This window comes from Camelus ferus, chromosome 25 (assembly GCF_009834535.1).
Source record: "Camelus ferus isolate YT-003-E chromosome 25, BCGSAC_Cfer_1.0, whole genome shotgun sequence".
Lineage (NCBI taxonomy): Eukaryota > Metazoa > Chordata > Mammalia > Artiodactyla > Camelidae > Camelus > Camelus ferus.
The window spans coordinates 4480808-4491932 of NC_045720.1; the positions used below are offsets into that span (position 1 = coordinate 4480808).

The 11125-nt window shown below is 40.5% G+C and overlaps 1 long non-coding RNA gene across 1 annotated transcript; it reads left to right on the forward strand.

Annotated features, from left to right (window-relative positions):
* Positions 1–320: 320 nt before the first annotated feature.
* Positions 321–8233, forward strand: LOC116659839. Its single transcript, XR_004315200.1, has 3 exons — positions 321–330; positions 3332–3336; positions 8066–8233. It is a non-coding gene; the product is annotated as an uncharacterized LOC116659839 (long non-coding RNA).
* The last annotated feature ends 2892 nt before the right edge of the window (positions 8234–11125 follow it).

Consider the following 11125-nt stretch of genomic DNA (forward strand, 5'->3'; position numbering starts at 1 on the left):
AAATCCCTGGTTATCTCCACAGTGGAAGGTGCTGACACTAAGGAGAGAGAAAAGTGGGGATGGGGTTTGTACCAGACGACAAAGAAGAGCGTGGGCAGTCAGGGGCTAGAAATGAGAGATACTGGATTTTGGTCTGAGCTCCGTCTGTACAATAGCCATTCTCCCGTTTTGTTATAGCTGCTGCTCCTCCTCCTTCTCCTCCTACCGCTGTTATCTCAATGTCTTACTATTTACTTTCTTATGATTACACTACTACTGAGCTTATTTGCTCTTCCACCCACAATAACCCCATTCCAACATGAACTCAAATATAGGAGACACACCCAGACGGTGTTTATAAACTGAACGGTCGTGGGGGAGAACTGGGGACACTGAAGTGCGAGCTCAAGAAAAAGAAGGCAGAACTGAATCCAATATAAAACAAGAAAAAGATTAGTTAAACTGCTTCCACCCATCTGAGCTTCTGATGGCGATTCCTCTCAAAGGCACTCACATTAACCCCACGTTCCCAGTAGACAGATGGACCCTGCAAAGATTCAAAATGCCCCTCTGAGAAACCAGCTCTCACTCTGAACCCCCATTAGATCAATGATCTGGAAAGGCACAGCTCTGTGGTTTTGACGTTTGATTGATAAGAGTAATATGCATGGTATTACCGGCCATGCTGATACGTTGATATTTGACTTTTTCAGAAAAAAAACACAAAAGTATTTTTTTTCTTAAAGGGAAAACTGGCCAGCTGTTTTCTTATCTGTTAAAAGAAATGACAGTACTTCCCATTACCACCAGATACTTTATGAGTCTGGATTATTTATTGACTCACAAAATCTCAGTTTGGATGCAGCATCTGGCTGCTCAATGAAGTCTAAGATTTTACACAATTTTCCACCTGGACTCACCAGAAAATACAAATCTCTACTTGATATAAATGCCAAATACTCCTTTATGTCAGATTATTTATTTCCAAACTTCTATAAAATGGTTAGGCTACCTAGAGCCTCGAGATTAGGTTCCCGTCCCAACCCTCGACCCCACCAAATCTTCAAGCCAATGTGAATTCCAACATCAATTTGCAATTCTAAATGTGGGTAAAGGTGAGAAACGTGACTAGAAGAGGAAGGGTCAGGCTGGAAAGGGCATGACACCATCTTCCCAGCGTCCTGCTCTTACCTGTCCTCTGGTTCTCATTGTTAAGGTCACTGACACTCACTTGTGTGAGCAATGCTACTGAGATCCCTTCAGATTTTCCTTCTCAGGGGAGATCTGAGGGGCCGTGGTGGTCTGGCCGCAGGTTCAGGATCTGGTTATGTGCCTGTCACACGTTAAATACACATCATCTACCTGATTAAACTGAATACTAGGTGTTTGTACCAGACCAATGCTTGTTCAATAGTCTTCATCTCAACTAGACTGAAAATGTCATGAGGACGTTCAGTATCTTGTAATTCAATATCTTGTAATAACCTTTAATGAAAAAGAATATGAGAACAAATATATGTATGTATATGCCTGACTAGGACATTGTGCTGCACACCAGAAACTGACACATGGTAACTGACTATCCTTCAATAAAACTTTTTTTAAAAAGGAGCAGTTCTTTGATGGAGCCTCCACCTCACCCCTGCTTCTGAAGCCCTGCCTTTGAACATTAGCCTGAGGCTTGACTACAGCTGACACTTTCTTGGCCCCTTCATGTCATCCCAAAGCTGGGAGTCTATCTGTGGTTCTGGCTTCTTGCAACGTATCCTGTAAGACGCTGTGATCACACAGTATCTGTCCCATTTTCTGCATTTGGTAAAAAGACTATTCTTCCCTATGTGAATTGCTTTTTACACTCTTGAAAAAACCAGTTATACATACTTGTCCGAGTGGGTTTCTGGGTTCTTTTTTCTCTACCATTGATGTCTGTGTCTGTGTCCCGCCAGCACCACACAGCTTTGGTTCCTAGCTGTGGAACACATCTTGAAACCTGGTGGACTGTTCCCACCACCGTGTTTTCCTTTTTCAAAACTGTCATCCTATTCTGGTTAATTTGTCCTCCCGTATCAATTTTAGAATAATCTAGTCTCTATCTGCAGACAGCTTTGCTTGAGTTTCAGTAGGCTTTGTGTTAAACCCATACATTAATTTAAGTAAAATTGCACCATGTACTCTGTTGTGTCTTCCATTACATTTTTATAATATAACCCATTAACATTACATTTTCTCCCTTCCTTTATGTTGTCATTGGTTTCTTTCATCAGCGCTGTGCAGTTTTCACCGTACAAGTCCTAAATATGCATTCTTAGGTTTACACCAAAGTATTTTATTTCTTAATGATTTTAAATGGTATTGCTTCTTTAGTTTTGGTGCCCAGGCGTTCCCTGCTGGTGTGCACAAACACACTGATTTTTGCATGTCCATTCTGCATTCTGTCATCTTACTGAATTCGCTTTTTACCTCTAGGAGTCGTTGTCTATGTGGTTTGGTATTTTCTAAGCACATAATCATGCCATCTGCAAACAGGAACAGTTCTATTGCTTGCTTTCTCATCCGTTTGGCTTTGATTTGCCTTTCCTAGCTCATTATACTGGTTAGATCTGGTATTATGCTGAATAAGGGCAGAGAGAGCAAACATCTCTGCCTTGATCGTGCTCCCGGGGGGAAAGCATTAACACTCCCATTTCATTTCAAGCTCCGTGTGATCCGGAGGCTTTCTGTAGATGATCTTTCTCAAGTGAAGGAAATTTTCCCAGTTCTCCTAGTTTCTGAGAGTTATTGAGAATGGGTGTTGAATCTTGCCAGATGCTTTTTCTGCATCGATTGATATGATCTTGTGATGCTTCTATTGATTTTCAGATATTAAATTAGTCTTGCTTCGTGGACTCAGCCCCATTGCTCACGTTGTATAATTCTTTTTACATGTTGATTCCATGTCCTAATACTTTGTTAAGGATTTTTTGCATCTATATTCATAAGCAATATTGATCTGTAATTTTTTTTTCTTTATTTGGTTTTGATATCAGTGTAATATAGCTTCATAAACTACATTAAGCAGTACTCTTGTTTTCTATTCTCTGGAAAAGTTTTTGTAGAATTGGTGATAATCCTTCATTAAACATTTGGTAGAATTCTCCAGGGAAAACATCTGATCCTTGGGATTTCCTTCTTAGAAATTTTTAAATTATGCGTTGAATAATCTTGCTAATTATTGGGCTGTCTAAATTTTGTATTTCACATTGGGCGAGTGTGATAATTTGTGCTTTTCCCAGAACTTTTCTATACTGGTGAGTTTTCAAAGTTTATGCGTACAATTATCTGTAGTGTCCTCTCACTTTTTTGATGTTTGCAGAATCTGTAATGATCGATCCTGTTTCATACCTGATTTTGGTAACCTGCGCCTTCTCTCTCTTTTGCTACGTCCGTCTATAAGTTTGATACAAGTTTATCAATTTCCTTCCTCTTTTCAAAGACCCAGCTTTTATTTAATTGATTTCATCAATTGTTTTTCTGTTTCTAATTTCACTGAACTAGGCTCTTATTTTTAGTATGTCCTTTTTGTATTGGTTTTGTGTTCATGTGGTTTTCCTTTTACTAGGATTTTGATGTGTGAGTTTAGACAATGAATTTCAGATTTCACCTATTTTCTAACATAAGCATTTACTGCTCTAAATTTCCCTCTTCACACTGTTTTCCTGTGTCCCACAAACGTTTGCTATTTTGTACTTTCATTTGCATTCAGTTCAGTGTATTTTAAATGCTATTTTCCTGAGACATTCTTTTTTGGCCCATTCATTATTCAAGAATTTACTGTTTTGTTTTCAGTTTTTTCAGATTTCCTGTTATTTGCCTGTTGGCTTCTAGTTTGATTCCTTTGCGGTTAGAGGGCACATTCTGTATGATTTCATTTTTTAAAAATTTGTTGAGGTTTCTTTGATGGCCCAGAGTGCCATCTGCCTTTGAAAAGAACGTGAATTCGGCTGTTGCTGGGTGGATTACTTTATAAATGTAAATCAGATCACGTTGGTTGATGATGAGGTGGAGTTCTCCCAGATCCTGTCTTGTTTTCTGTCTGACTGTCCTGTCACTGCTGAAAGCCTTGTCCCCAGCTGTCATTGTGGGTTTGTCCATTTCTTCCACTTCTGTCTGTTTTTGTTTCACCCACTTGGCAGGTCTGTGTTTGGTACAAACACGTTTTTAGTTTATCTGTCTTCTTGGTGGACTGGCCCTTTTATCACCATACATTGCCCCTCTCTGTCTCTGATAATTTCCTTTGCTCTGAAATTACTATCAGATACGTTATCCGGTATTAATATGGATAGTCTTGTTTTATGTTGATTAGTGTTGATGTGGTATATTTTCTTCCCTTCTCTTCCTTTCAACTTAACATACATCATCATATTTTCAGTGGGTTTCTTTCAGACAACATATAGTTGAGTCAAGGTCTTTAATCCACTTTCCCAATTTCTGTCTTTTAACTGATTAGTTAGAACAGTTATATTTATTATATTGTTTTTTTTTATTAAAGTATATAGTCAGTTACAATGTGTTAATTTCTGGTGTGCAGCACAATGTCCCAGTCATGCATATATATACATATATTTGTTTTCATATTCTTTTTCATTAAAGGTTATTACAAATTACATTTACTGTGCATATTGATATATTAGGGCTTATCTTTGCCATATTATTAATTTTTGTTTGTTTTATCTGATATTTATTTCTTTTTTATGCCACTCTTTGGGTTCCTTGCATAGCTTGGGGATGACTCCATTTTGATTTATCTATAGTGTTTTTGAATATATTCCTTTGTGCAGCTGTTTTAGTGGTTGCTCTGTGTAGTACCTTATATATAATAACTTATTATAGCATGCTGGTTTTGACATTTTCTCAGTTTCAGTTTCAGTGAAACTTAGAAACCTTACCTTTATGTTCCTCCCTTGTTTATAATTTAATCATCTTAAATATTTTCTCTATACGCTTTCATAACCTCCTTCAACAGTGCTATACTTTTTAACACCCTTAAACATAACTTAGAAAACGTAAGAGGCAAAGAAAAAGTCTAGTATATCTACCCGTGCATTTGCTTTCTGTGTTTTCTCTCACTGATTATCATTTGGTTCTCACACTGTATCCTAAAATAGGTAAGAAACTGTTACCATTCTCTTTCCACAGACAACAGTCTTAGTTTCATAGAGTGACTCACGGTCCTCGCTCACTAAATGGCAGCATCGGAATCTGAATTCCAAATTTAGAGCTCTTCTTTTCTGCAACAGACTGCCTTTCTAAAGGAATGCTGCACTGAATAAGACACGGCTCCAACAGAGTCGTCAGCCTGGGTTTGAATCCCATTTCCGCAATGTACAAGTTTTGTGAATTAGCAAGATTAACTTTTCCTTCCCTCGTGTTTTCATTTGTACAAGATGGTAATAATCGCATCTGTCTTGTAGAGCTGTTATAAAAATTAAAACTCTTGGGGTCTAATATCTGGCATATAGTAAGTTGGTTATTATTATAGATAAAACTAACTTTATATTTAGGAACTTTATAAATAGGAGTTGAGTTGGCCCGTCAGTGGGAGAGCAGAGACTAGCTGGATGGGGGTAGAAGGTGTGGCCGGACAGTCCTCTCTAACGGTACATTTGCACAAGTAAAGCTCAGCCACAGACTACTTTAGCTTCAGACGGGAAGACAAGCAGGGCTAGCTGAAAGATTTGAATTGCAGTAGCATGATAAAAGACATATTTTAAAAAGATTAATCTTGACCAGAGTATGTGTGGAAAATGCATTGGAGGCAGAGAACTCTGACTCTCTAAGCCAATCAAAATCTCCAAAGTGACATGCATAGCTCCTTGATTCATCTTTCATAAGGGCTCCTGTATAGATCATTTTTCATAAAATCAAGTGAAATTTTCAAATAGCATATCTGGGTTTAAGGATTCTTTGTTCACCGCAAATAGTCCCAGCAGTAAGAAGATTAATTTCAACACCTCAGCACGTATGGTTGTAATGTGTTCCCCTGAAATACAATTTCATATCGTACCACTGGAGGGGAACAGATTGAACTCAATTCTTTCATTCTCTTCCTTATTACTGAAATATTGTAGCACAACAAAGACACTTTCCTTCCCCCACCACCAATTGCTTGTTCTCTGGCTGCTGGCATATTGTTGGTTCTCAAAAATTCCAAATATTGATGTCGAAGTGACAATATATATTTCTTCACCACAAGCAAGTGTCAGAAATAAAGGAATTGCCAGGGAAAGCACATGGTAAATCAAGAAATCTCCTGCCATGGCACTTCCTCACCAGGAACAAACATTGGTCAAGAAAAGAGAAATAGAAATGCTTGACTCTGAAAGGAGTGTGGAAAGCTTGATAAGGCTTCATCTATCATTCTCTGGCAAGCCTTCTGGGTGGCCCCCTTCCTCGCCTGTGTGTAAAGCCTGAGATCAGCAGAACCTTCCCCTGCAGTATATTTTGCACAGCCTATGAAGAAAAATATTCCCATAAATGAAAAAAAAAACCACTGCCTACACCTGTGCTCAGATCAATATTTTCCAATGGTGTGCATTTCACTGTGTCACGACTGAGGAATGTCTACAAACAGCAGTAAGGAAAGAATCAGAGAGCACGAGGGAGAGTGAAAAAGGGTGTAACAGACTAGCTATTACTCTGTGCCTTTCTCCTCTGGGTCCTCGGGTTATCATGAAGTTTTATTCATGGACAAATGCTTCATTTATACTTTCTTGGACTCATGCCTGTGGTCTTTATAAATAATATCTTATATTTGCCTAGTAGCCTCTAAAACGTCTGCATCCATCATCTCCTTCAAAGAACAGTCATCAATGTTGAAATAAGTACTGAAAGAAGATTGAAAATAGATATGGTAAATGAGCTCAAAGAAATTATCTATTCTAAATAAAATAACAGGGCAGGTCATTCGCAAAAGGGTTCCTTGGACCACAACCTTATGATTCCGAATGCAGTGCATTTCTGCTCAGGTAAATCAGTCATCTGAAATAAAAGAGCTTGCACAATCCCTGCATGGTGGTACCTAATCAAGGTGAGATGATGAGATGGTTAATTTTATGTGTCACCTTAACTGGGCGAAGGGATACCCAGGAAGCTGGTGAAACATTATGTCTGGGAGTCTCTGTGCAGACATTTCTAGAAAAATCAGCGTTTGCATCAGCAGACTGAGTAAGAAGATCTACTCTCACCAAGGTGGATGGACATCATCCAATCCTTTGAGGGTCTGAATAGAATAAAATGGCGGAGGTCAGAAGCCAGAGCAGACATGGGTTTTCAGTCCATCCCCAGGGCTCTAGCTCATGGCTGTGAGGTTCCAGCCTGCTCCTGCCACTCCCCCCACCTTCCTGCCCCTTGGACTCTGAATGCCAACATCAGACTTGGAGACACAGCCCCAGAGAACCTGCCTCACTGGTTCCATAATTGTGCAAGCCAATTCCTTGCAACAAGCTGATACACAAATAATTAATGCATGAGGCTCTGAGAGAAAACAGGGGTCATGTGTAAGCTGGCTTACTTTGAAAGGTTTCAAGGAAAAAAAAAAAAAGAGAAAAATTTGGGCTAATTTCCAAAGAATTTCCAAACTTGGAGATTTAAAGAGGAGCTTTTTTCATGGCCCCATACCCTAGAGGCTGAGATAAACCCCAGAGATAAACAAACCCTTCAATGACACAGTCCACAGCAGTGGCTGAATCCGGATTGAGTGCCTCCTTCCATTCTGACTGAGAGCTACGTGAAGGGAGGGGAATTGGTTCTCTCCGCTGTGCCACGAAACTATGGACACCTTGCTTTCTTGTCTGCTGTCTGTTGGAGAACTGAGGTGGCACAATTTGTGATAGAAGCCATAGATATTACACTCTCTGGGGTCAGACTGTAAGATCAATCATCAGTACGAAGGGCGACTTTCCCCTATCAACGGTAAGTTGTTCGGGACCCTTGGGGTGGTTAATTTCAGATAACGGTCTGCATCAGGTCTTTTATAATTATATGTCGATCTTGTAATTATAATATTATTGTTAGTCTTATTCTTATTACTTCTTTTCTTGGGGGGGAGTTCTTTTTGTTATTGAAGTACAGCCGATTACAATGTGTCGATTACTGGTGTGCAGCCCAATGTCTCAGTCATGCATATACATACATATATTCATTTTCATATTCTTTTTCATTAAAGATTATTACAAGATATTGGACATAGTTCCCTGTGCTAGACAGAAGAAACTTTTAAAAAAATCTATTTTTATATATAATGGCTAACATTTATAAATCTCAAACTCCCAAATTTATACCTCCCTATCCCCTTTCCCCGGTAAGCATAAGATTGTTTACTATGTCTAAGAACCTGTTTCTGTTTTGTGGATGAGTTCATAGTGTCTTTTTTTTAGATTCCACATATGAGTGATATCATATTGTATTTTTCTTTCTCTTTCTGGCTTACTTCACTTAGAATGACAATCTCTTTCTTAATGCTAGTAAAGCAGAGATGTTTGAGAAGAAAATTTAAAAAATAAAAGATTCTAGGATACTCAGACCCAATGTACCATCCTTAATTACACCATCACTCAACTATTTATCTTTGATAGATGACTTACAGTTTACGTCTTTAAACTTTTGCAGTTTTAAAGCCCCACAAAATCAACGTTTTTATAATGGGACACAGTTATATACTAAATACAGAGACTAATTATCCTGAAAGATCACATTTGGAGTATACCACCAAGTCATTGGCTGGAATCTGAGATTCTAGACTCAGGTGAGTTGAAAAGACACACATGAATAGTCAACAGATTCTCTCATCTCCAGGGATTTCTTTTACAGGGCATATCAGCAAACTCACACCATCTATTACGGAAATCAATCAAAGACGTGTCTCTTTTATTTCACTTCAGTCACATCCAGTGATAAACTAGCTGTTTGATTACCATCCATGGGGTTGAACATATTTCTAATCTAACAGGGAAGAAGTCCTGTATCAAAAGTTAGAAATTACTTTCCTCAGCAACTACGGTCTCTACATATTTTCAGGCAGCCTGTTCAGGGCACCCTTCCCGAAGACAGTGCCGGAAGTAGAGAATTAGATATCAGATTTACTAGAAGCGAGTCTAGAGTTAGTATAATCACCCTACCAGGAAGGCTGTGGATGGATGGCCCCTGGACAGACACATGTCCACCAAGACCTGGGTCCCTGCCTGGACTCTGCCAAACTAATGCATTGTTGGGGTGTCATGTGACCCACCGGCTACAAGCAGGACCCTAGTGTCCTTGTCTGCACTCAGCTGCACCACCATGATTAATATAACCAGGACACCATTTCTGAAGTCCTCTGAGACTTGGCACCTCATTGGTAAAATGGTGAGAACAAAGATCATGCACTTGATGGGAGTCGTTAAGAGGATAGTGTAGCATCGTGTAGACCAAGTCTTCAGGCCTGGTACACCATCCACACACCACAAATGCCAGCCTTCCCCACGGGTGCTCAGTTCCTGTAAGCGTTCAGGCCACCTCCTGGCCCAAAGTCATTCAGTAATATTACATGCTCATGGGAGGGAAGGACCGGGCCTCCAGGGTTCCCTGCCTGTTCGAGCGCTGACTCTTGCCCCATGTACTTATGCTTACACGGACATCCTTGCACGTGAACTTCCTCCCCCTTAATCTTGTTTCTTATTCTGTTATCCTCTCATCACCACCAGTTCAGAGCTTGAATATATTGAAGCTATTTGGGCTATGATTTGAATTGACATTCAGCCCCCACAGCGTGACACAAGTGTATCCTGATCTGGCCTGACTCCCAGTGTCTGGCACCCCTTTGTGGAGCTGTGTGTGGGCTGCATCCCTTCTTGGTTTGCATCAAACTCAAAAATGAAGCCTAGAAATACACTTGACGCTGTTGGAGAGTTGTCTTAAATATCAGCCACTGGGCTAAGTCTCTAAAATATCCCACATTTTCTGCAGGTGATTTATTCCCTGCACTGAGGCCTCTCAGCTGTCACTTGGCTACTGTCTCAGGAGGCCTGGATTCACACTCCATCACGTCTCTGTTACTCACTGACTGTAAATGTCCTGAATAGACGTTGGCAGACAGGAATCATGCATTCTACCAACTTCTCTTGGGAGCCTACTCTAGACACTGCTCTAAGCCCGCATTGTTTACATAGAGGAGTCACGTACCCGATTCTGTGAGCAATTGGCTTGCTCGAGGGAAGACACAGCACAGAGGGAGCAGGGCAGGCCAGTCTCGACAGGAGAACAGGGCGGAACTTCGGTGTGAATGAGAAACAAGAAATCTGGCTAAACTGGGCAGGTGGGGAGAGTTCTGTGCGAAGCATCACATGCAAGGCACAGCATGGAGGCATCAGTTACACAAGTGGAATATGTCTGGAGCACAAGGCCTGGGAACTAAGGACATGTGACAATTACAGTGACAGGTCAGACTAGCCTGCAGGCAATATTAACCCCATCACTCCCCATGGCCTCCCTAGGAGGCTCGGCCTCCCATGTCATGACCTTGCACTTGCGCTGGCCAATCCTGAGCCAAGTACTTAGAGTTATTGTCTATCCGCACTCATCTCTCTGGATGCGTTGCACCTTTGCCATGAGAACGTGTTCAAACAACCATTTCAGCTTCAGCTGGGGCCCCAGAGTGAGCACGTCGGGTGAGCCTGCAGTCTGGATCCAAACCCAGGTGATCTATACCCTGACCAAGTCACCTGCCAAACTTTGCACCTGTGAGCAAGAAATAAATGCCTCCTGTTGTTTGCCACTGAGATCTGTGTGATCGTATGTTACTCGGAGATGATAGCTGATTAATTCAATAGCTTATAAGGATGTAGTGCTTAACATTTAAGAACTTGACTTGTTGTCTTTCCAACAACACTATGAAGAATATGTCATGATCTGCATTTTACGGGTGAGGGAACTAAATGGTTAAGTGACTTGCTGAGATCACACAGCAAGAGAGTCTAGATCCCAACCCATCACGGTCAGAAGAGGTGAGACTGAAAATGCTGTTCAAGTCTGGAAAGCATGGGATTTTTAATCATCTCACAAAGTTTGGATTTCCTCTTAGAAGTTTGCAAGGCATTGAAGAAGGACATACTCAGATTTTGCTCTAATGACC